The sequence below is a fragment of the Equus caballus genome, chromosome 1 (assembly GCF_041296265.1).
Source record: "Equus caballus isolate H_3958 breed thoroughbred chromosome 1, TB-T2T, whole genome shotgun sequence".
NCBI lineage: Eukaryota > Metazoa > Chordata > Mammalia > Perissodactyla > Equidae > Equus > Equus caballus.
The window spans coordinates 60,478,179-60,504,763 of NC_091684.1; the positions used below are offsets into that span (position 1 = coordinate 60,478,179).

Genomic DNA, 26,585 nt, shown 5'->3' on the forward strand with positions numbered 1-26,585 from the left:
AGTCTCTTAAGTACATTGCCCTGAGTGGGTCTCTGTACCTCAGTTTCTCATACATAAAATGGGAGCAATAAGAGTACCTACCTAGGGTGGTTCAAAGATCAGAAGACTTAATATATGTAAAGAGCTTAATTAATGTTTGCAAAGTGCTTTGTGTTAGCTTTATTATTATTATTACTGCCAGCAGCTAATAATACCCTGGGAAGCTGGGGGTTAGCTGGTGGGGCGGGAGACCCCTCACATCCTTGGGAATGCGGAAAATCAGGGTATTATGGGCTCCCTGTGACCTACAGCTGCTGCCATGACTATTACCGTGCCCCAGGACCCAGAGCAAATGCCAGGCCAGCCCGTGTGGTGAGCAGCAGTGTGGGTTTGGGCTTCTGCTCCTGTCACCCCATTTTCTCCCCATTCTGGTGCCCTGCACAGGACGCAGCACAGAGTAAAGCCCCACATGCACTTATCAAATGAATGAATGAATGACTCATTCTAGGGTAGTGAGTTTTCAAACTCCATTATGCCCAAGAATCACCAGGGGCTTCTACCAAAAATGCAGAGTCCTTGGCACCCGTGGAGATTCTCATTCTGTAGGACGGGGAGAGGCCCAGAAATGGTCGTTTCCTGCAGCGCCCCAGCTCAGGTGCAGGTGATCTTTATGCCAGGATGTCGGAAAGCCGGTCCTAGGAAGGAAGCCATTTTCCAGGAAGGCAGAGTGCCCCTGGGAATTAGGGGGCCTGCTCCTGGCGGGCAGAGGAGGAGGGAAGCCCACGATGGTGCTGGTCTCCTTCTTGAGCCTTTCAAGTTGGGAAGAAAAGCAGGTGCCTCCCAGTGACAAGGGCTCGTGTTAGAGATGTGAGGGAGCACTGCGAGCCCCAAGGGTGGTAGGGTTGGGGGCCAGGATAAGAGGCAGTGTGAAGGGGACACCTGGCTGGATGGGGGATTGTCTTCGCATCTCGTTGCCTCTGAACTGGTTCCAGACATAACCCAGCCTGGATGGAGATGAGGAACAGGGAGCCAGGACATGGCCTGAGGTCACGGCCAGACAGGAAATTCCTGCAGTGATGCTGGGAGGCCATCCTCCAGGGCATTGCTCTGTGCTGGATGCCAGGCCACCAGCCCCAGCCCCACAGGTCTCCTCCAGCCTTCATAGATGGCCTGAGCCAGCTCCACCTCCTCACCCACTTCCCTTGGAAGCTGGAGGGCAGAGCTGCTGAGCCTCTGGTGTCTGGACTGGACTTGGAGCTTGGAGCCTGTGGACAATTGCCTATAGCAGCATCCGAAGAGATTTCCAAGGGCAGACTCTCGTAGGCCAGGTTCCCAAGTGCAAACAACAGGATGTGAAAGGGGACCCAGGATGTGAAACTACAGGTAGGGGATATATGTAAAGGTGGAGGCAGGAGGCAGAAACTTCTGGAAGGCCTGGAGCACTTAGCATAGCTTTATAGGATTCCCACTGCCAGCACAGATGTGCCTTGAGGGCTTTTAGAAAGGATGACAAATGGGTTTCCTCTCACATGCCAACTTTGATTGATTGGTAGTGGTTGCCTGAAGAGGACCATGAGGCCAAACAGGCTCAGTGTGGCGTTCAGCTGGTGGAGTCTGCTGTGGGTGTGGGAAGGGAGAGGGCAGCACCTGGAGCAGCTATTTGCCATTTTTGGTAAGATAACACTTGGACCACGCTCGCAGGGTGGCCTCAGTGGTCCTCTAACTATCTCATGGGTGTTCGTCACCGCCTGACCGCACCCAAATCCCTTTCAGACAGCTTGAGGAAAGGGCAGACCTTCTTGTTTTCTTCCCTCCCCTTCCTGAGAACCTGGCTCACTGCTGCCCACCCACCTATTCCCGCCTGCCCTCTCCCCTGGCCCTGGGCTGGCATGGTGTCCCTGCGAGCCCGCCTCAGAGTGAGCCTCAAGCAGGAAGGCAGGCAGGAGGATTGAGTCCCGGGGAGCAGATGGACAGGAGGCTAGGATTTGGCCTCGTCTCCACTTCCCTCGACCAGTAGACAGGGCTGCAAAGAACACTTTCTGCCAAGGGTCTGGCCCACTTGCCTGCTTCTCCCACCACCTTCAGTCACAGCCCTTTCCTGGGAGGCTTGGCTGGTGCCCGTTTGGCTTGAAGCAGGAAGAAGGGACGCCCCGTGAGGACACCTTCACGTTGACTGCCCCAAGCTGCCCTGAGTGCCTGGGGAGCCTGCTTCAGCCCTGGGCACTCTGGAACCATTTTCATTTGAAAGAAAGAACTGAGGTCCTCAGGGGCTCTGGGAGCCAAGTGCGAGTCTTGAGGGCCACAGAGGGTGACCAAGTCTCCAGGATCCTCCAGAGCCTGGGCAGGCGATGGGTCTGTCTGCCTGTGGGTGGACACAGGCCTGAGCCCCCAGTGATCCATGGCACACAGTTAACCCACCGGCTCCCTGAGGCCCTGTCCCCTCCAGGCTGTTCATCAGCCCTGCAGCTGGGGGATTTATGTCTGCACACCAGTGCTTTCCCCGTTACTAATGACCCCTCTGTTTTGCCAAGAACAAAGAGGCCTTCAGCGGTAAGTTATGGCTCCATTGCCATCAATTTGTTCTCAGTCTCTCGTGGCCAAACTGAGACTGAAGAATGACAAGGATCTTTCGAATAGAGGATCTGGCACGGGCCCCATCTGCTCTCTCAGCCTGTGCCTGCCCTGCCACTCACCAAGGGCATCACTTCCTCTAGGGCCCCACCGAGTCGGGGCTCAAGGGCTCCTGTCCCCAGTGGCCCGCCCAGCCTGCGGTCTGAGCAGACAGATTTCTCTACCAGACAGAGAAGATCCTGCTTCGAGGAGCAGCTGTGCCCCACTCCACCACAGAGCACTGGACTTCAAGTCCAGAGTTGTGTGTTTGAGGCCCAGCTCTGCTGCCTGCAGCAGTGTGTCTGAGCAAGGCATTTGACCCCTCTTAACCCCATAATTCTCATCCATGGAATGGGGTTAATTATCCCATGGCAAATAAGGTGGTGCCAGAGGGACTCTAAAGGGCCATAAAATATTAGGCATTATCAATTATCAAGGGAAGATCAGGACCAGGGGTCCTTGGGACCCCTATTCACCCATTTCCTCTTTCATTCAAGTAGAAATGTGGTTGGGCATGCAGGCTCCAGGGCCTCTGTCCAGGCTGGTGACCACTGGCTGTCCTGTCCAATACAGTCTCCTGTGTGACTACTGAGCACTTGAAACGTGGCTAGACTGAATTGAGATGTGCTGTAAATATAACCCACAAGATTTTGAAGACTTAGTATGCAAAACAGATTATAAAGTATCTCATTAATAATGTCATATTAATGACATGTTGAAATGATATTGTAGTATACTGGGTTAAATATAACATATTATTAACATTAATTTCACCTATATAGTTTTTCTTGTAAGGTGGCTCCTAGAGAATTTAAGATAACACATGTGGCTCACCTTCTCTTTCTATGGGTGTCTCTGTTCCAGAGTTAGACTGCCTTGGTTTGCCTTCTACACTGACTGACTGTGTAACCTTCGAAGCGTCGGTTTCCCATCTGTAAAATGGAGGTAGTCGTAGGCCGTGCCTCACAGGGATGCTGTGAGGGTTCAGTGAACTAAGACACGGAAGCACTTAGAAGAGAGCCTGGATTTAGAGTAAGTGCTCACCAAGTGGGGACTCTTGGTATCCACCCCAGTGGATTAAGGGTCTTCTCTGGGCTAAGAACTGTGCTGATGTCCTGAGAGCTGGTGGGGCCCGAGGCGCCGTCGTGGCCTCAGGAGCCTGTGGTGTGGTCCAGGAGGCAGACCGGATTGTCCCAGTGGAACACTGTGAAGAGAAGCCCAGGCTGTGTTGATCATTGTTGACGTGGAGTGATGGCTCCCTGGGGGCTCCGTTAGACTATTCTCTCTACTTTTGTGTATGTTCAAAAATAGCTGTAATCAGAAGTGAGGAAGAATTCATGGGGGGAGCACCTCCCCCAGCCGTCACCGGGGTGGGGACACTCACCGGGGAGAGATCGCCTAAGCTATGCACTGACTGACGAGCAGGATCTGTGGAGGGGGGGGTCTCTTGCAGGCAGAAGGAACGACATGCACCGAGATCCGAGAGTGGGAAAGAGCATCGCACTCATTCAGCATGGCCAAGCACAGCGCAGGGGAAGCTGTGGGGAGGGAGGGCACAGTGAGAGGCAGGGGCCGGCCTTGTAGGGTGTGGGATGTCCTGCTTGGGAGAGTGCCAGGTCCTGAGGCAGCAGGGGGCCAGGTCAGCAGGGGAGGGCTGTGGTCGGGGGTACTTGTACAAAGTTCTCTGTGGGCAGGCTGGAGCTAGAGGGTTGGGCGAGGGCACGCGGGAGCCAGAAGACCAAGCAGAGGAGGCTGCCGAAGTGTCCCCCAGCTGGCCGTCACAATGGGGGAACAGAGACAGAGCCAAAGGAGGCGAGGAGGCGGAGTTGACTGGTGGGCAGGTGGTGTAGGTGCAGGAGAGGCCCAGCACCGGCCCTTGGCCCGAGATGCTTTTAAAGCCCCCTTGGGCAGGGAAGTTGCTTAATTTAACTTCCAACTACTATTTGTTCCAGGGAGGCATCCTCTCTTCCCAGCTAAATGATCCTGAGTGAATGACTAAAACTCTCAAAGCATCAGTTTTCCCATCTTATAACTGTGGCCAATGGTATCTTTCTCATAGAGTTGTGAAAATAAAAGTGTATAGAATATGTATAAAAGAATATAATGAGAGTATTCGTACAATGAGTGGCATTTGGTCAGTGCACGGTGGGCCCTCAACAGATGCCAGCCATTTTCCTTCCTGCCTACTGCCCATCAGGATGCAGGAGAGACAAGCACATGCACACTGTCAGAAGCCCATATTGCTAGCTGTGGCCCCTCTTCCAGTGGACAAGCCAGGCTCACCTAGGTGGCCAGGAGCCCAGGCTGAAGGCTTCTCTCAGTCAGCCCCAAGAGCACCAAGGCCCAGGATTCAGTCCTGCACCTCTCCAGCAAGCACCCAGACTTTTCATCTTTTCTCCATCACCTGTCGCAGGGAGCCCTTCCACGGAGGCTGTGGAGCAGTGCTTCTCAAAGTGGGGGCCTCGGACCCGCAGCAGCAGCGTTACCTGGGAACCTGTTAGGCCTCCCCAGAACTACTGAGTCAGACACTAGGGTGGTGGGGCCCAGAAAACTGTCTTAAGCCCTCTAGGTGGTTCTGACACTGTCTGAATCCTTTTTCCTGCACCGGAAGCATTTTCATTTTCCACAAATACCAGACTGATGAGTTCTGTCATTTGATTCTCTCCTTCCTATAATTGATGCTAAGCAGGCTCCTCTCCTGTGCCAAAGGACCCTTGCCACCCTGGGGTGTGAGGATTTGGTGAACAAGCCCACACTAGCACTTTCTACCACATTCTGTGTCACAGCCCCCCTCTTAGCCCAGACCCCACTCCACTGTCCTCTTTCCAGCTGAAGAGCCTTTATCACACCTGGCAGCCCACATCACTTTCCCCATCTGAGCCCTGCTTCCCTGGGCCTTCTGCAGCAATGCAACATCCCCCGGGCGGGGAGGGGAACCCATTTATTGGATGCCTGCCGTGTGCCAGGCAGTGGCTGGACGTGTTTATCCCTCACAATAGTGTATGAGGGAGACATTTTACATTTCGTGGACTAGAAAGCAAGGCTCAAAGAGTTTACATAGATTGGCTAAGGGTCACAGCTACTAAGCCAGAGAGCAGAGATTTGAACCCAAGTCTCCTGGGTTCCAGAATATACTCAGTTTCCTTGACAACAGTGGTTCTCAAAGTGCGGTCCCCAGACCAGCAGCATCAGCATCACCTGAGAATGATTAGAAATGCAACATTTTGCACCCTACCTTAAACCTGCTGAATCAGAAACTCTGGGGGTGGGGTCCGGGTGATGCTGCCACTGCTGGTCTGGGGACCACGCTTTGAGAAGTGCTGGTCTGAAAGAACATGTGTCCTCAACAGGGGTGAAATCAATCGCAAGGGGGCAAACATTTGTTTTGAGGGGTACAAAATAACTTACTCTTTTTATGAATAAAGCACTGATATACATACAGACATATGTTGTATCTGTGGTGTTGAAATCTCATGTTTGAGCGGGGAGCAGTTAGGAAAAAATGTCTAAAATGGCTGCGGGAGGAAGACCATAATGAAAAAAAGGTTGAGAGACGCAGGCCTAGAGTACAGAACAGAGGAGCAGGATCAGGGCCGAAACCCCTCCCTCCCAGCCTAAAGGGCAGTGACCTCACCTCTGGGCACACTGGGCCCTGTCCAGGCATGTGAGTGAAGCACAACTTCACTGCCACTCTCTGGATTTTACTTCTAATGCTACCAACTGAGGCATTTCCTTGAAAGTGCATTGAACGCTTTGAGGTGAGTCTGTATGTATGCGTGCATATGCGTGTGTGTGTGAGTGTAGGTGTGAAAAGAGAATAATCAGATACAGTCAGACTCGCACAAGCCCACACCCCCCACAAATGCCAATACCTGCATCGGGCCCCTGGCCATGGCCGGTGGGGAGCTGCTATCACAGGACACCATCGTCTCAAACACATCAAAGCCCGTGATTAAGCCGCTCGGCATTTTTCTCCCCCTGAGAAGTGGAGGCTCAGGGAAAGCTGACCTGCTTTGGAGATCTGAACTGCACGCCACAGCCCCTGGCTTGGGGTGCACAGTGGGTGCCTGGAAGCCCCAGAAATGTCAGAGCACAGTGGGGAATGGCCCATCTAGCTGGAGCCAAGAGGTGGCCAGGGAGGAATCAGGTCAGATCAGAGACAGGTGGTGGGGCCGGTTGGTGGAGGGCATAGAAGACAGAAGAAGTGGGTTCTCGAGCATGGCTGGGGTGGAAGGGTGAACATGAGGTCATCAAAAGGTTTATCTCCTGGGATTTCTGGGTGATTGGAACCGGAAGCCCTGGAACAAGGGTGATCTGCTAACAGGCTGTGGCTCCAAGCGAGGGGAGAACAAAGGGAGTCACTGTGGAGATGCACAGGAGGAAAGCCAGCAGGGTCTGGTGAGGTACTGAAAGCAGATGGTGCAGGAAAAGGAGGCAGAGAAGCTTCTAAGCTGAGTCTAGGTTTCTGGGGATTTTGTAGTGTCCTAGGCAGAAAGGAGCATATTCATAAGGAAAGCGGATCTGTTTACACCTGTGACTGCCACCCTAGACCCATGGCACCACATGTCAGAACTTCCTAATCCCATACCAAGACAGACATCACTAACTGATCCCAGCACACTTTCTGACTGAGCCTGGATGGGCCTCCGAGCCTTTCCTACCCAGCCCTCCAGCAGCCGCTAGCAGTCGGCAGGCGTTCTCTCCAGAGCTGGAAAGAATGTGCTGTCCAGGGTTTATCCCATGCTCTCTTCTTTCAAAAATGTCTAAGGACAGTGTCTCTGAAGGGTTTTCTATTTAATTACACAAACACACTGGCATATTATTTACACTGCCCTCCCACCACCATACCAAAGCGGCCGCCGTGTGTCCCACCAGGACTACACTCCTCCTGATGCTCTCCCCCTTGACCTTTCTCCCTCCTCTCTTCAGGGATCTGCTTCTCCCCAGCTGTGCCGCGCCTCTGTGATAACCAGAGGCTTTGTCCTTCCTCCCTCCTGGACCGAGGCCCTGCATGCCCTTGTCGGTCACGGTGGCTTCTTTCCCGTGACTCACATTGGTCAGTGGACATGTGAGAGGTTTCACCGGCAAATGGCCTGAGACCCTCCGTTTCTGGTCTCCTCTTTCCCTCACCCTCTCCACAGGCAGGAGTCTCTGTCCCTTGCTTGGGACACGATAGCCTCCTGGGTGCCCGTGTCCTGTGGGAGAGCCCCCAGGATGTGCCCCCGAGGCCCCACCAGAACTCCTTCTGCTGCACCTGAGTCTACCTCCGGGCTGCTCCGCTCAGGGAACAGCTGCTCTCCCAGGTGCTGGGGGCAGACCCGTCACGGCTGGAGGTTACTTTGGGGGTTCGGGGTGATTCTAGTTCATGGCTGAGGGTTGCCTGCGGGGGAGAAGTTCTAGTCTAGTTTCCCAATGTCCACAGGCCTTTGTCTTTTTGTTTAATGTGGCACTTTTCCACTTTTTTCTCATCTCCAAGGTGTCTGCTGTGTGTTGGACTTCCAAGGGCTTTGAGATATTTGGAGGATTATGAAATTAGCCACCACTTATTTTGCGTCCTCGTTCTTTACTTGGCCCATTCGGGCACCCAGAATTAATTCAGACATAATTCTCGGCTCACAGTCAACCTTGACCTATGTACGGCCCTCTTTAGTTTCTTTGTTAATTCCTGATAGTCCAGTGGACACCTGTGAACCCACTGACCAATCCAAGAGCGAGGTGTCTCCCACCCCTCAGTCTGCAGTGTCCTCCTCCAGCGACCCCCTGCCTCCCCACCCCCAGAGCCGTACCCTTCACTCTGGCATTTTTTTCATTCCGTTGCTTTAAAAACATTTTGTCACATGTACGTGGATCACATATTGCTTGGATTTAGTTGTCTTTGAACTTTATTTAAAAAATATTGTATTATAGTCTCCTGGGACTTGTGTTTTCTACTCGACATTGTGTCCAAGATTCATCCTTGTATTTTTGGTGTACGTATCATTTGTCCATTCTTCTACTGTATGTTACTCCCTCATATGAAGATACCACAGGTAATCCATTTGCCTGTCGATGGGTGTATGGGTTGATTTTTCCTATGATAAGCTGTGCTGCCGTGAACATGTCGTGGCTCTCTCTGAACACATGGGGGGTTCGCCTTGGGCTCCATATATCGTTTCTGCCCGTCATCATAACCTCAGATTGTGGCTGGCCGGAACCATTTTACAGAGAAGGAAGCTGAGCTCACAGAGCTCATGAATTGGGCTTAGCGTCACACGGCATGTAAAAATGGGCCCAGGATTCAAATCCAGATCTTCCTGCTTCCAGAACCCACATTCTTGCTGCCTTCTTACTATTCTGCCTGAGAAACTGAGTGATTCGTGTCAACCTGCTCGTGTGTGTGCCAGGCTAGAATCCTAAGATTCATTCATTTATTCACTCATTCATTCATCATTTAACCAATGAAGAGTAATTGAGTGCCTACTAGGTGCCAGGCTCCATGCTAGACCCTGGGCACCAACTGTGAAGGCAATGTCACTGTCATTGCCATCACGGAGTTCGCATTCTGGTGGGAAAGAGAAAGAGTAAATGAGTCAGCACAGGTCGCGTTTCTGGCGTGTGTGAAGCATTAGGAGGAGATAGCAGGGTGAGGAGAAGGTAACTGGGGTGAGGGGTGATGGGAAAGGGGGTCGGGAAGGCTGGTCTAGGGAGATGTCAGCCGCCTGCCTTAGCCTCCCCAGGCCGCGGGCTCAGGGGTAGATTGCGTCCCTCCTGCCTCAGAAAGGTCTCAGATGCCTGTGGGGGCCTTGAACCTGAGACAAGCCCTCTGAGCAGCTCAGATTCCCAGCTGCCTTTTTCATCTGGCTCCCCAGATGACGGCTCAGTTTCTAAGGCAGCCCCCAGCCGGGGCTAATCTGAAGTAAAAGTTTTTATTTATCTAGCTTGATACCTGGTGCAAGGTTAAATCATACAAGAGAAAAAGCAATAAAAGAGAAAGATTAAGCATGAGGCGCCGTCTTAGGCATGCCCTTTTCCAATGTGGTTACAGAGATATTAAGCCTGAAGTCACCCGCAACCCGGCACGGCTCTTCCCTCGTCTGTCTGGGCTCAGCCAGAGCAGGAAGGGGAGGAGAGGACGGGGTGGGGTTGCAGGAGGGAGACCCTGGGGTGCCTGCAGAGAGGGGGAGCAAAGCAGATGGCCTTCTAGCAGCTCAGCCCATCAGCCACCTCCCACCCCCATGCGGCTCTGATTCGTGGCTTCCCAAGGGGACAGAAATGTTGACATCTGCACCTACGTTCCTGTCTGCGTATTTTTGTCATCAGTATTTATCGTGTGCCTGCCATGGGCAGCGCGCCCTGGGGAGAGAGAGGGGGAGATGCCTTAGCCACAGTCCCTTCTCTCGGCCAGCCTGGCCCAAGTCTCAGGTAACCTTGAGCAGGTTACTTCTCCTGTCTGTGCCTCACTCTCCTCATCTGTAAAATGGGAATGTTAATAGGGCTTATCCAAAAAATCATCATCTGGCTGATGACAAGCGCATATAAGAAGAGATGCTGGGGTTCCCCAGCATGTAGATGGTACTGGAGTCTCTAAAAATACCACTGTCACTGGCTCCTGTCCCTCATCCCTGCCTGCAAAACCTAAGACTTCAGCTCTCTGTAAAATCCCCAAGTGTTGGAGGGGCCCCTGTTGGGGGGAGGGGTGCATTCCCATGTGCTGTCTAACTGACCTGGTGTTTTGTCCCTGACCCCTTGTGGGTGTCGCCTGCACCAAGCCACTGGAGGTGGGGAACTCACTTGGGCCCCTGCTGTCAGCCCCTCCAGAGCTGCTGGAATGGGCTAGCATGCCCTGGACACTCCATGACTCTGGAGCCAAGATGGATCATGGGCAGAGAGGGGCTGCTCCTCGCACCCAGTGCAGCTGCGCTGGGGGTCTGACCCCATAGCGCCTCTGCAGCCCGCTCCCCTTGTAAACGGCTCCTTGGCTCCAGCCTGCACTCTTTCTCTGTGGGGCCCAGGCAGAGCCATGAGGACCCCACACCACCCGCCCACCCCATCTCTCCTACAGACCCTTGTTTTAAAGCGATTTAAAACCAGGAAGGGAAGGGAAGAGACCTTTCTTTTAGCCAAAATGTCAGCCACTGAAAGGCCACATCCACTAGTTCACCAGACATGTCGAATGGGGGCCTCAGGGAGGACCCTCCTGCACAAGCAATTCATCATAGAAGCCTCAAGCACAGCATATAGAGCAAAGACTTCAGGGCCGGCCCCGTGGCCGAGTGGTTAAGTTCATGTGCTCTGCTTCTGTGGCCCAGGGTTTCGCCGATTTGCATCCTGGGCGCAGACATGGCACCACTTGTCAGGCCATGCTGAGGCGGTGTCCCACATGCCACAACTAGAAGGACCCACAACTAAAATATATACAACTATGTACTGGGGGGATTTGGGGAGAAAAAGCAAAAAAAAAAAAAAAGAAGATTGGCAACAGTTGTTAGCACAGTTGCCAGTCTTTAAAAAAAAAAAAAAAAAGACTTCAGAGGTCAGGAAAGGAAAGGCCGTCCTTGAGGGATGATGAGAAAACATAGGGAAGGGGATGTCACCAGCCACAGCACATACTCACGGGACCTCCCCTCTAGCCCTAACATCCTCTTGCAGCACTGAATGCCAGACTAAGGAGTAATAATAACACAGTAATAGTAGCTAACCCTTTGTGGATGCTTGGGAACAGATCTAAATGCTTACCTGCATCAACTCTTAATCCTCCCAATAACCCCATGAGGTAGGTACAATTATTGTTGTCCCATTTTACAGATGAGGACTCTGAGTCCCAGTTGCCCAGGGTCACGTGGCCAGTGGCAGGTGAGCAGACTGGCTCCAGAACCCACCCTTCTCCAGTGCCCCTGGCCTCCCTCTCCTCAGCCCTGCCCTGAGCACCTCATGGGACCACTGGGGTTTGGGGATCCCTGGATCTGCCTCTAGGCTCACTGTCTTCTTGCACCCCGCAGCCTTTCCCTCAGCCGCTCTGTCAAGTGCTCTGCCTGAGTCAATTAACTGGCTGCCCCATTCAAATATTTGACCAACATCCTGGAAGCAGAGATTTCAGGGCAGATATTTTCAGACATTGATTGAAGTGAACAAACATCGTGGCACAGAATTAATTTATTGCTCACAGTCTCCTTCTGCTGGGCTGAGCTCCGTGCCGGCCCCCCTACCCCGAGAAGGCCTTTCTTTTGTGGGGGAAGTGGGGTGGAATCAGGTTGCCTGTTTGCCAGCTCGCTGCCCCTCCCACCCCTTCCTCTGCCAGTGCATCAGGATGCCCCCCTCTGAAGGACCACATCAGTGAAGCGCTTTTGAATCAATGAAAGCACAGTCTAAAAGGCGCGTCACAGCAATGTCCAGCATAGCAAGGGTTATTTTAAAGGAGCCAGTGACTGATTTTTCTTGATAATGACGGTGGAGTCTGAAATGTCTGTGAGAGCAATTTAGTTGACACTTAAGGAAGCACTTTGCAAATGAGGACTTGAGGTCCCGGGGTGCTGGAGTGCTGTAGGTCCTTTAGAGGTCTGTAGGGACAGGAGAGATGCCTGTTCATGACTCAGCAGATGCTTAGCGAGGTCTCGATGACCCAGCCTCCCTACTTTGTGGTCTTGGGGAGACTGGCTCTAGAATGGAACTTGGAAATGGAAACCCATTCCATGGAGAAGCTTGAGGATTTGCCGAGCGGCCGGTGCTGTCAGTAAGTCCTCCGAGATCAGAGGAAGCCAAGCGTGCTGGAACTGGGGCTGGGGCTGAGGCGCAGGCAGCAGCTTCAGCCCGACGCTGATTCCCCAGAGCGATGATTGTAAGTGGTGCACGGCGGGGCATGAAATAACATCACGTCACACAGTGAGATGCTGATCTCCTTCTCAATTCTCTTTCAGAATTTCTGTTTCTCTTAGTTCTGTCCAGGAGAAAGTCCACTTGGGTACTTGCCTCTTTAACCCCTCTCTACCCCGCAGCTCATCTCCCCATTTAACAAAGAGAGCTGCCTGGAGCCTTCAGATGTCAAGCGGATGCAGCTAAAATCTAACCACGTAGGCTCATTCTATCTATTTCACAATCACTCTCTATTCATGGCCAATGAACTGGTTCTCCGTTTGTGATCATCTTAAATAGAGTCTTTTAGAATGATTTTAAAAGAATTGAATCAAGTTAAAGAAAAATATTAAATAATAATAATACATGTTGTATGCAGATATGGGCAAAAATCAGGCATCCAAGTGACTGAGGATTGGGCCATCCTGACTTGGAGAGGACCTGACCTGGGCCTTTCCTTATCTGTAGAATGGGAAGGACGATAGAGCTCATGGGGATTCTGAGAGTCCCATTAGTTCATGTAAAGTACTTGAAACAGCACCTGACACTTGGCAAGAACTCAGGAAATACCATCCTTCCTTTGGATAGGATCGTGCAAATGAAGCCACCTTGGAAATGGGGGAGTGCTAGTGCCCACAAGGCGGTATTATTGGGACTGAAGGATGGGTGGGTTAGGTGGGAAGGGGAGCATCCCAAGCAGGAGGGACCAACTGCAGCGAGGGGAGAGCATTCATGAGACGTCTAGGAGGCAGCAGGTAAACCACATAGCTGCAGAAGAGGAAAGGTGGAAGATGATTTGGAGGGTCTTGAGGGTTAAGTTAAGGAGTGTGGATTGTTCTTTTCAGGGCATCTGTGGTTCCAAGGATCCGAGAACACTTAGGAATCTCCAAGAAAGGGGCTTTTTGCAAGGCTGAGGGGTTCCCATGGGAATCCAGGGCAGACCCTCCTCAGACTTGCACCTCCTGGGATGAGGAACCGGGACACAAGCTCGATCGTGCTCTCCTTTCTGACATAGTTTCCTATGGCTGTGCTGACAAACCACCGCAAATTCAGTGGTTAAAACAACAGAAATTTATTCTCTTATGTCTCCGGAGGCCAGTAGTCCAAAATGAGTCTTAAGGGGCTAAAATCAAGGTGTCAGCAGGACTGATTCCTTCTGGAGATCCCAGGGGAGAATCTGTTTCTTGCCTCCTCCGGCTGCTGGTGGCTGCCAGCATCCACTGGCTTGTGGCTGCATAACTCCAATTTTTTTCTCCCTAGTCATGTTGCCTTCTCCTCTTCTGCAGTCAAATTTCCATCTGCCTCCCTCTTTATGGACCTTTGTGACTACGTGTAGGGCCAGCAGATAATCTTCCCATCTCAAGATGCTTAACTGAATTGCATCTGCAAAGTCCCCTTTGCCATATAAAGTAACATTCAGAGGGTCCAGGGATTAGGACCTGGAAGTCTTTGGTAGCCATTAGTCAGCCTACCAGAGCATCTTTGCCCTTTTCTGAGCATTTGCCCATTTATCTTGCTCTGCCCCACTGGCTCCCTCAAGATCTCACGTGGTCCACGATGGCCATACTGCCCCCCTCCATCATGGCTTCCCTTGAAATGTCCTGTTGGCATCTGTCTCAGCTGCCGACCATCTCCATCTGCTAGATTTCCTATTCCAGATTTCCTAGAGAGGATCAGATTGGGTAGTTCATCACTACAAGCAAAGTCCACAAGCCATAGGGAGCTGCCAGCCTGAGACGGTGTCACCCCAAACTGCTGGTACAGGAGAGGGCAGCGGGGCCGTGAGTGAGGTGGGCCCCACATGCATCTAGTACACTTTTAAAGATATACAGATAGGCCAATAGGACTGAATAGAGCTCCTAGAAGCAGACCTGTGTATAAATATGGGAACTTGATATACAATAAAGGTGGCACCACAAATCAATGGGGAAAAGATGACTTGTTTAGTAGCTGGTGTTGGGAAAACTAGCTCACTATATGGAGAAAAATAAAGCAAGGTCCTTGCCGTATCCCGTATACCAAGTTGAACTCCAGACGGATTAAAGACCTCACTGTGAAAGGTAAAATATAAAGCTCCTACAAGGAAATGTGGGGGTATATCTTTGTGACCTTGTTGTAGGAAAGGACGTCCTGGCGCTCAGAGAGCCCATGCCGTAGATGAAAAGTTGGTCTACAGCAAAGGATTTCCAATTCAGTAGGAATGTATGGACAAAGTTCACAACAGATGGCACGTGAGGAGAAAGTTTTTGCAAGAATTGAAACCAACAAGGGACTAATACTTAGAATATATAAGGAATTCCTACAAATCAATAGGAAACACTTGGGAAATTCGATAGAAAAATAGGCAAAGGGTAGTCACAGAATGGGACACCCAGTGACTAGTGGACGTGTGCAGAGGCGCTGAAACTGACTACAAATTGGAGAAATGCAAATGGCGGCTCCAAGGACCAAGGCCTTCACAGCCGCCTGGGCATGTGGGCCAAGGCGTCTTGCCGCCCGGATGTGTGTGGCCTGCGAGCTGAGAACGAATTTAAGGACGAGTATTTTTGCAGTTGGCCTGGTGGCAGTAAGCGCCATCTCTGAACTCTGCTTAAGTAAATGTCATCCCCCGGCCCCAGATTCCGTTCTGCTCATTAGTAGACCCATGTTACAAGAAATTGTCCTCGATTATTATTGTACTTCAGATTTCATCAAAATTGTTCTGGAAATTTGTTTCCTCTCTTATTAAATAAGTACCAATATAATGTCCTTGATTTTGCCTCTTGGCCTACAAAGTCTAAAATATTTACTGCATAGCCTTTCGCGGAAAATTCGCCAACCCCTAATTAAAGAGTACTCTGTAGCAGTTAGTGGCCACATACTATTAGGTTAAATCACATGAAATCACCATTTTTGTAGGTCAAAAATGGTTAAATGTCAGCAATTTCATATGGTTCAACTTACTAGATATATATACAACAAAAGAGGTAGATCTTTAAAAGCTAGTGTTGAGTAATGAAAGAAATAGAGTGGGATAGCCTAATACCATGTCTGTAAGTAAAAAAAAATCGATAGCAACAGTAGAAATTGAACAATAACACGTGCATGTACAGGGACGTTTAGCAAAGCACTGAGAGAAGAGGAGGCTGGGATGGGGTGAGGAGGAAAACCCACTCATAATATTTCCTCACATGTGTTGGATGATCACCACGTGCCTGGCACTGCTTTAAGCAGCTCACATGTGTGAACTCATGTACTCCTCACAGCATCCCATGAGGAAGGTACTGTCATTGTTCCCACTTTGTAGATGAGGAAACTGAACTCAGAGAGGTTAAGTAACTCACCCAAGGCCACTCAGCTTGTAAACGTTGGAGTTAGAATTTGGACTCAGGCAGTTTGGCTCCAGTTTGGGAGATCAAATCTGAAGTCCGGTGGGGTGGGTAAAGTTCAGAGGGGTGTAGGTGGACCCAACAGATTTAAAAAAGTAAACTTCCCTTTTACCTAAGTCCTACACCTGCTCCATGCCCAGGAAATCGCTGGTTTCTTTCTCATCTTACTTCTCCAGGATTCAGAGCACCAACCTCAACCTCTGGCCATCCCACAGGCACAGTGGCCAAAAAGCTAGGAGGTATGGACCCTGCCCCTACCTTGACTCAACCTGGAGTGATGGGATGTGCCACCCACAGGACAAAATGACCCACCAGCTGCTCCCTGAGAAACGGCTCTGGCACTAGCATGCTGAGGTGGCAGCTAAGGCCTTTGATCAAATAGGTCTGAATTCAAATCCTGGCGCTGAGTTCAACTGCTGTGGGACCTCAACAAATCACTTCTGTAAACTGAGGTGAAAACACCCACCGCAGAGCGGGGCAGTGCTTAGCACAACGCCCCGCATATAGTCAGTGCTGGGTGAGTGACTTGTTCTGAGTTCAGCGCTGTCACCTGGGAAGTGACTGCTTTCCATTGCGTGCTCTGGAGAGAAGGGCACCGGGGAAGAGCAGGAGGGAGCCTGCACCATCCTTTGTTCCTCCCTTATCCGTCTCTTACACCCCTTCCCTTCTTTAAGCCTATCTTCCCACTCATTACCCGAAGCCTTCCCTCACCAGCCAACTCTCATCATCTCCTTAGCTGACAGCACCAAGTTGGTCACCCCCATTCCATTTCTCCTGGGAGGTTCATGCTCACTAACCAGCTCAGCTCCCATTTTCTCTCTGACCTGCCATCCCCTCCCCCATGCCCAGGAGCGTCACCCCTGGGCCGTGGCTGTCTGCTTCGCTCAGGAGTTCCTGAGCACCTGCATCCTTCACCTCATTCTCTCCCTCCCCATGGTGGTGATCAGTGAATCCCCGGGAATCCACATGTCCATCAGGCAATCTGGGACATGAGGCACTGAAGGCCTGCTTGGGCCCCAACCATGTCACCCTGAGATCCCAGAAAGAAGCCATCCTTTCCTGAGGGCCTCTTGTGGTCCTGAGCAGCTGCCAGGGGCCTTCACCTGAGTTATCCCTCCTCAGAGCAATGCCTCAAGGGAGGGACGCCTTCCCACTTTACCACTGAGAACATGGAGGTTGACCGGGTGTGGCCTGCCCAGGATTGCCCAGGTTGTCTGTGGTATGGCCAGCAGTTGGCGCTAAACCACCCACGTCCCACATCCAGGACCTCTCTGTCACACCCCAGCCACCCCTGCCCAGAGGTGACCATCTGACGTCCACGTTTCTACTGTGAAGTCCACCCCTTCTTTCTGCAGGGAACTGAAGCCCGCATCAACCGCTCTTCCTCCATGGCCCGTGTGACTCAGAACGGCTAATTGGGGCTTGGCTGACCTGGAGCCTGGCTCTGGGCAGCCCTCCTGTGACCAGCACTGATTTTCCCTGGCTCCAAGAGGGGTGCCTTCTGCTTGGCTCCGCTCAGGGGTGGTGAGAGGCTCACCCACTGTGTGGGCTCAGCAGGGAGCAGGGACTGACTGGCCAAGGGCAAGGGCTGAAACAGAAAGCCACTGTGACCCCACTCCTCTTGCAGCTGCAGTTAGGATGTCAGTGGAATCCCTCCGAGATGTCACACGAGGGCCTCTGCAGAGGTTGCATCTTACGCTCACAACAAGCACTGTCAGCGTCCCCATTTCCCAGATGAGGACACAGACTCAGAAAGGTTATGTAGCAGGTAGGCCAAGAAGTGGCAGGTCTGTGTGAGTCTGAGGTGCACATGCTTTCCACGGGGCCCCCTGCCTCACTGGGTCATCCTGACGACCCTGTCAGGTGCAGCTGTGCTATTCTTTTTTTACAGATGGGTAAACAGAGGCTCAGAGAGCTCAGGAAACACAAGGTCTTATGGCTGGTGAACTGGGAGATGCTGAACTGGCTCTTAGTCCGGTCTTCATTCTGCCCACTGTACATAGACCTTTCCCGTCCATCGTAAGAACCCTCCCAAGTCTGGGCAGGAGGATGGTAACCGGGAGAGGGGATGAGGTCGGGGTGCTCCAGGTTGGCCTGAGAAACAGGTGGAGGCCTGGTTGTTGCACGGGTCAAGAAGGACCAAGTTGCAGAAGGTGTGGGACGCAAGGCAGACTTGGTGTGTTGGTCAGGAGAGAGCCACGTCGGGTCTTAGAGGAGGATTGAAGTGCTGAACTGGTATCTTACAGTGCCCCCTTGTGCAGCCCACCCCATGGCCTGCCTCCCAGCAGGGGCCCCGCCTTCGTACGGCCCCAGGCTCCCTCCCTGGCAGGCCGGGGACATTCGGCCGAGGTCAGGCCTTTGTTTGAAGGACAGATAATTAATCCCGCAAAGTAATCCCTAGCACACTCTGGCAGATTTATGGAGATCACCTCTGTCCCAGGAACTCTGCCTTATCATCTTTCATTTCCCAGGCAAAGCGAGTGACTTGTTATATCACAGGCCCTGTGCCAATAGGAATTTCATTTAGGGGCGTTCTCCCGGTGGAGGGAGATTGATAAGGCAGGCCTGGGCAGGAACCCTGGCGGTCCTGCGGTCAGGGAAGCAGGGAGCAGAACAGGCACCATGGCGGCACCTCCTCCCTTCCCCTTGCCCATCTCCATCTTTCTTCCAACACCGGGGGCCCGGTTTAAGGGGCTCACCTGTCCCAGGCTGCAGGGACCCAGATGTCATCCAGTCCAAACCTCCCAAGTCACAGATGAAACTGAGGCCCAGAGCAGTGAGGGAGGCACCGGTTTCCCGTCTGCCTCTTTCGGCTCCTCTGCCTCAGCTCTCCCCGTCATTGCCTCCCCCTCCTACCTGCTCTGCCCTGAAGCTGCCTCAGGTACAGGAAGCTGTCAAGGTGCATCACTGTGGGGGCGCCTCGAAGCCCCCCATGGTAGTCCCTTTTTGTAACACAAAGAGTTTGAGCTAATTGGATTATTCATAATATTTATCAGGCTGGTACCTCTTGTGTACCAGTTTCTGGGGATACAGCTGTGAACAAAACAGGTCAAGTTGTTGCCCTCATAGAACTTAGAGTTTAGTGAAGAAGGCAGAGAACAAACAATCAACCAGATGAATGCACGAGATAATTTTAGAGAATGACAAGTTCTTGCAAGAAAATAAAACGGGAGGGCAGGGAGGCATAACAGAGAATGACTGAGCTGTGGCAACTTAGCTGGAGTGGTGGGGAAGGCCTCTTTGATATGGTGACATTTGAGAGGGGCCTGAGCAGCTGTGGAGGAGGCAACCGTATGGAGCTATGGGGGAAAAGAGTTCCAGGTGGAGGAAACAGCATGTGCAAAGGCCCTGAGGCAAGGATGAGCTGGGTCTGTTTAAGAAATACAAAATTAGAAAAGAGGTTCGATGAGGCTAGCATGTGGTGGGGAGTAGATTAGGAGCAGGAAGTGAGGTCAGAGGGCTGGACAGGGACCCATCACTCAGGGTCTTGCAGAGCAGGGTGAGGAGTTGGGATTACTCCGTCTGTACTTGGAGGACATTACAGTGGAGTAACTTGATCTGTATCAAGCTTTTAAAAAATCACAGAGAGATCTGCTGGGTGGAGAATGGGTTGGACAGAGGGCAAGAGGAGAAGCAGGGAGACCAGAGCTGGGCTGACCAGGCGAGAAAGAATCTGGAGCACTCATCATGCTAACCGTCCTGGGCTCTGTCCATTTGTCTGTCCAGCTGCTCACAACTCTTCCTCACCACTGCCAGCTTCTTTGGCACCCTCTCTCCTCTTTCAGGGGACTGGTCATTGTTCTGAGCCCGCCGTCGGCCTGATCTGCTCCCCCCGGCCCAGCTCATCCCTCCAATGTCTCTCCCTCTCCTCTCTAGACCAAGCTCTCTTGTGGGCGGGACTTGGAGCTGCTCCTCCTGCACACCCACCCTGCCACACTCCTGCTCCACCCCACCCTCCAGAGCTGGGGCAGGCTGTGGGCACCCCGGAAGTGAGGGGAGGGCCTGGTCACCGCCCAGAGAGCAGGGAACAACATGGCAGTGTGCAGGACTGCCCTTGCCAACTTGGCAGTCCCTGGTCGACAGGAAACAAGCCTGGTGGGGCTGCCTCCTGAGGCTCACACCCGGACCTCGGTAATTAAAGCCGTAAGTCATCCTCCAACCGGGGAGCTGCGGGCTGGGCTGCCACAGTTGGCATTGCTCGGGGCTGCGTGCTGGGAGGGAGAGTGGGCACATCTGGGCAGAGGTGGGGGGCTGAAGATCAAAGACTGGCCTCTGTTCTGGCTGTGGCTGAGGTGGTGTTTGGGCCTGGGGCTGAGGGCAGTGCCAGGAGCTTCCCACAAACAAAGGGTTTACTCCCTCTTTTCCATGAGCCCCGGGAGTCTCAAGCTTGCAACACATCCCCCAGGATGCCATCTATCTCCAGCAGGATCCTCTGCTGCCCTTCCCTCACAGGAGTATCTATTCACAGGGCGTAGAGTGGGGGCGCCGTAAGGTGCCCATCCCTTCAGCTGGGCTGGGCAGCTTCCCAGAGAAACTGCCCTCCTGCCAAGAGAGTAGAGGTCTATTGCCCAGGCCCGCCCCTGTAATTGAGAAGGACCCCAGGCCACGCATCCCGAGGGGGGCCCATTGGAAAGGACTCTGAACTCTGACCTGTGGCCTCTCCTTTTCAGAATAGTGGTTAGAGGCTTTGCAGAGATTTTGGTTTCTGACCCTCCTCTCTGGCCAAAAAGGCAAGGACGTCTCTCTTCCTCCTGTTTCTTGCCTGCTCAGCAGAAGTTCCTGCTGGTGTGAGCCAAGGGGACGGGAACATCTCCGGACACCCCTCCCTGTCTGGCTGAACTCACTCATCAAGCATTCTGAACACCCACTTGGCGTGGGGCCCTGGGCCAGGGCTGGGGACATAATGTGACATCAAGGGCTGATGCTGGAGCTGGAGGATGAGGGCATTCTGGGAGCTGGGCTGCTGGGATGAAATGGCCACCCACACCAGGGACACACATGCACCACTGACACACCCACATCACATACACACACACGCCCCACACACATACACACATCACATACACACAAATCACACATGCCCCACACACATACATCACACACACACACATCACACATATCACACACACATCACAAACACACCCCCAAATCACACACGCCACACATACCACACATCACACACACCCAAATCACACACATCACACACACACCCCAAATCACACACACACACATCACAATCACACACATCACACACACACACTGCACATCACACACACACACCACACATCATACACATCACACACACATCACACACACATACACACACATCATACATCACACACATATCACACACACATCACACACATATCACACACACATCACACACATCACAATCACACACATCACACACACACACTGCACATCACACACACATACCACACATCATACACATCACACACATATCACACACACATACACACACATCACACACATCACACACATATCACACACACATCACACACATACACACACACATCACACACATACACACACCTGTCCAGGACCCCAGCCTTCGTCAGAGAAGCAGGGCAAGGCTCACGGGCAAGTGTGAACCATGAAATCTTTGGGACAGCACAGAGGCTGATGTCACACCCCCGTGTGTCCCCCCCGGGTGACATTGGTGACACTTTACCACATTTGCTTCTGGTCTTTGCTGCTCTTTTGGCTCTTGTTTAAGATGTGAAACCGCGAGACTGCTCACGGCCCCGCCTTCCGCTCTCGGTGCTCTTGGACGCTCGGGCTCTGAGCACTGAGCAGAGAGGGTCAGCGCCTCTGAGCCCAAGGTGGCTCCAGAAGCAGCACCGCCTTGAGTGTGTCTGTGTCTCAGGTGACGTTCGGGAGCCGGTGGTTTCGCCTGGCGTGATAACGGCTTGCTGGGCCGCGTGTAAGAAGTCCCTGTCAGAGGTGCATCCGCGTCTGAGGATGAGCCGGCGCTGGCTCCAAGCGCTCCAGGGAGAGGTTGGGGGGCGGCGAGCGGAACAGAGGAAGGCTGGCCGCGCGCCGAGGGCGGTCGGGCCTGGTGACGGGTACCTGGGCTTCACTGCGTTCTCGTCTCTACGTTTGTTCATCTTTGACATTTTCCGCAGTGAAAAATGGTTTTTCTTAGTGGTCCCAAAGCTGCCGAGGGACCCACCACATCGGACTGTGGCCTGGTCGGGCACCCAGACTCGAGCCAGGATTGAGATCGACCCATCTGGTGCCAGTGCTGCCTCTAACTTGCTGTGTGGTCTTGGCCAACTTACTCCCTGTCCCTGACCCTCAGTTTCCCAGGGGAGAAGGGAAAGTCTGAGCACCCTTCCGTCTTCCATCTCGGACACTGGGCACATCTACCTCGTGTGCTCACAGACCCCACTGGAGGGTAACTGTGGGAACAGCCCCTTTTATACCTTCAGTTTTCTTGGTGGGTTTCCAATACCACCCCTCAAGAGAACCTTTGCAAAAAGGATTCTGTGGCCAAATGCGTTCGAGAGACACTACATCACAACATCCTTGTCCTGGCAGGTCACAATGCACATTAGCACATTAAAGGCTCTGACAAGTCCTGCAGTGAAGATACCTGTTGAGCGTTTCCCAAATTTATTTGACCACAGATGCTTTTAAAGTTGGCCTTTCCTGTGTACCCCATGCGTCAGATTTCCCGCGGACACCCTCTGGGAAACTTTGACCTTCCTCGGGCCCCATAGGACAAATTTGCCATCTTTTCTTGTGAATGTGATGATTCTGACTCATTTTCAGTAGAACACAAGATTTTTTTCCCACATTGTTGGGTGGATTTTATACTTGACTAAATCTGCAGTTTTTTCCCCCAATCATCCCCTGACCAGAAACATCTGCTTTGGTGTTGCACTCTGAGTCACTGACCAGATGCTGGAAAGCCCTCCAACCTCAGGAGACTGGGCCTTTGCTGGTGGGCCTTCTGGAGGCTGTGCGTCTGGGGAGGAGCAGGAGAGAGCACAGGCTTTGGCATGTAAGCCTGTGGGTTCAAATTCCAGCTCAACTGCTTACCAGCCACGTGACTGGGGACAAATTCTTTGGGCCCCCCCTCGGTTTATGGATCAGTGAGGTGGTAGTGAGATTTACGCAGCACACGATGAGTCGAATACCTGGTTTCCTTCCTTTCCCGAAAGAATTTACAACAAATAGTATTTATTGAGCACTTCGATGTGCTGAACTCAATACATGCATTACCCGCTTTTGTCTTCTCATCAGCTCTATGAGATAGGTATTATCCTCTCCTTTTGCAGCCAAAGGACCTAAAGCCCAGAGAGGGTGAGTAACTTGACCACAGTCACACAGCTTGTGAGGAGTGATGCTGAGATTTTAGTCATGGTCCTAGCCACTACAACATCTGCCCCTTTCCAAAAGATCAGATCCAGACGAAGAGGGGTTGATCCTCTGGCCCTCGGGAGCCTCACCTGCCCAGGCAGTGTTTCTTGGTCCTCGAGTAGCCTAGATGGCATGATGTCAGGCCCTATGCATCCTTGGCTGAGCGCTCAGAGACAACTGTGGAATCCTAGAACCGAGAGTCCGTGGGGACTTCCAGGTGCCCTGAAACCCCAGGTCCCCAGCCTGTCTCTCAGGGCCCCTCTGGACACCAGCACTCCCCCTCATCTGCCTCAGCTGGGACAGCTAGCTCTGTTTTGGGCTATTTTATTTACTGGGCTTCTGTGCGAGATTTTGTCTGATAAGAGGATTTGCTATGAAAACAAAGACACTTGAAAAAGCACTGCCATCAAAAAGTCCCCTCTTTTTTAAACAGGGGAGGACCTGAAGCCCAGAGAGGTTAAGTAACCTGCCCAGGGTCCCCAGCTGTCCTCCTGAGCCCCAGGCCGTTCTCTGTCCTCTCTTCAGGACTCAGAGCAGGGGCCAGGCTCAGGGGGCTGTGCGGCCCCCAGGGAGCCCCTCAAGGTCAGTTGTCCGGGCCGGCTCTGCCAGCTGGTGGCCAGTTTCTATGAAGATAACTGTGTCTGAGGCTGGCTCCCTGAACCTCGTCCGACCACATCTATTTCTGAGCCGCGGAGCCCTGACGGAGCACAATTTGACTCATAAATTACCCAGCCCAAGGCGTGTGCAATGGGCTCTCCTTCCCAGATTTGAAAGTCATTCGCTCTGGAACCTGCCGCACTTGGGGCCGGAGCCGGGCGGCTGAGGGCCTGTTGGGACCAGCACTCGGGGAGGGAAAGGGACAGGGAATGTGGGAAGACTCTGCCACTTAGGGAGCACTGCCAGCTCCGTGCTGGTCCTCTCGTTGAATCCTCCCAGCAGACCCAGGGGACAAATTCCACTATTATCTCTTCTTGGTGGGTGAGGAGACTGAGGCTCGAGTCACGTGGCCAGAAGTAGTGGAGCCAGGATTCAAACTCAGGGCTCTCTGATGCCCGAGGTTCTGCCACATGATCACGTTGATGACGAGACAAGGAAGTGAGCAGGCGGCAGTTAGAGCACGAGGTTGGACCCTGGGAAATAGGATTGGAAGGCAAGGTTCCGGGGCGCCAGGCCTCCTCGTCCCATGGACGTCAGTGTGCGCCTGCCACCACGCTGCACCGCACCCCACCCCCTTCTCCACAATCTTTTCTCTCTAACGTCATCCAGTTCCAGGTGCTGCTTCCTTCCACCTGCCCAGACAACTGGTTCACCTTCTTGATACATACCTGACATCCACTCAGCACTTCACAGTTTGTAGAGCATTTTCAGATCCATTATCTCATTGAACCTCCAAAGAGCCCAGGGAGTCTGGCAGGTATTCTCACCCACGATGAGGAAACTGAGGCTCAGAGAGGCCCACAAGCCCACAAGCCTAATCCAGTCTCCTAACCTCATGTTAAGTCCTTTATGAGCTCTTCCTTGTACATGTGTTTTGTCCTTCCCCTGCGGGTGACTGGGCTTCCCCATCAGATGGTGGGCTCCCTGGGGGCATTACCCACGCCCCCCGACCTGTGCCCGGTACAGAGAGGCCCAGCAGTGTGGTCGGTGGTCTCTGTGCCGCCATCCCCTAAGAAGCCCCGTCCCCTGGTCCTGTCTTTCCATGTCCACTGCTGGGTCAGAGCAGAGGTGCTGGAGGAGGGGAGACTGCGGCCAGGATGACGGACAGCACGCACCCCCCTTTCGTGCTTCCGTCTCCTTGGGCATCTGATCACTATCCTCTTTGTTTTCTTAAGTGTCTCCCCTCCTCCTTCCCCCACTCACACTCCCCCTCCGGACAAGGCCTTTCAGATCATCAAATATCAAACGCCTCTTATGTGAGGACTGAGATGGCTTTATCGGAGCCCGTAAATCTCCCAGCGCCTGATGCCCTCTGGAGTGCCAAGCCTCAGGTGAGTTATGTGAGCCGGCCCCGCCGTGGGCAGAGCGGGCCGCCCTCTGGGGACAGGCTGAGGACCGGTGCACCTCGGCTCCCACCCTCGGCCCATAGGGGCTCTCCGGTGAGGGTGGGAATGGGTGTTCTGGGCCCACCTGCCCCAGGCCCTGGAGGTATAACCAGGCTGCAGGCCAGTGAGCAGGTGGGTCCCGGAGGGATCTGCTCCCCTCTGCCTTCCTCCACCTCACCTTGCTGGTGTCCTGGCCAGCCTCCAGCCCCTAGGGCCGAGGGAGTAGCCGCCCCACTCAGGAGAGACCACGGCGACCACGGGGGACTTTTGAGACCTGAGAGACCCCATCCTAATCCTAGCACAGTCACTCAGCAGCCACGTGTCCCTGGGTGTGTCACTTCCCTGACTGAGCCTCAGTTTCCCCGTCTCATAAATGGGGTAGCCGTGCTGGCCTCAGGGCATTTTGAGAATCCAGTGAGCTCGTTCATATGAACAAAGATGAAGAGCACTCTGCCAGCGGGCAAAAGCAAGGTCATCCCCATCTCTGGCCAGTCAGCCTGGCCTGGAGTCCTGGATCTGCTACTTCCCAGCAGAGGGACTTCAGGCAAATCACCTAATCCCCCCGTGCCTCAGTTTTCTCACCCGTAAAATGGGAATAGTGATAATGGAATAATGCTGCTGTTGCTGACGCCCTGCACGTGGAGGTGCCGTGAGGAGTAATTGACTAACACACGTGAAGTGCCCAGGACCTGCCCGACACACAGTGGGCCCGCCGTCACAGCCCTATTCTTGCTTCTTTTCTCACTGCCATCGCCCAGTCAACGCCCTCAGCATCAGCAGGTCTTCCTACCTCCAGGGACTCCCCTGAGGATGAAAGTGCAAACTGCTTACTTGGCATTCAAGGCTCCCACCTCCGGGCATTGGCCACTCCTGACACCACTTCCTGAACTCTGTGCTCCTGCTGGCTCCCCCGCTGTGGAACGATGACACCCCCCCGCCCCACCTCCGTCCTCGTGCTAGCCCCTGACAGGACTGCCCTCTGCCTCCCTGTACTTGCCCAGCCTGCCCTCCCAGTCCCCGCTGCAGGAGCCTGACCCCCTCCTGGCCCCGGCACGAGCCCCGTGGGCCGCCCTCAGCAGGGCTGGGCGCTGCCCTCACAGGGCCTGTTTCTTTATCAGACTGGACGTCCCTTAGGAGCAGAGACTTCATCTCACGCTGCTCAGCCTCCCCAGAGCCTTGCTGACCCTCTGTGAGCAGATTCCTTCCTTTGTCCTGGCTGACGTGGCAGCGGCCAGGGCAGGAAAGGTCCCCGTCCTCAGGGAGATTAAGTTCAGCAAGTTGTCTTTAGTGCCGCTGGTAACCAGGTAGAGGACGAATTACTCACTAGAGCAAATCCATTTCCAAATCAGTCTGCACCTGGCCCCAGCTGAAA

The 26,585-nt window shown here is 53.1% G+C and overlaps 1 protein-coding gene across 1 annotated transcript in view; it reads left to right on the forward strand.

Moving 5' to 3' along the window:
- The window catches only part of LOC138915047 (cadherin-23-like), a 315,540-nt gene that overhangs the window by 168,653 nt on the left and 120,302 nt on the right, over positions 1-26,585 (forward strand). The window lies entirely within an intron of this gene.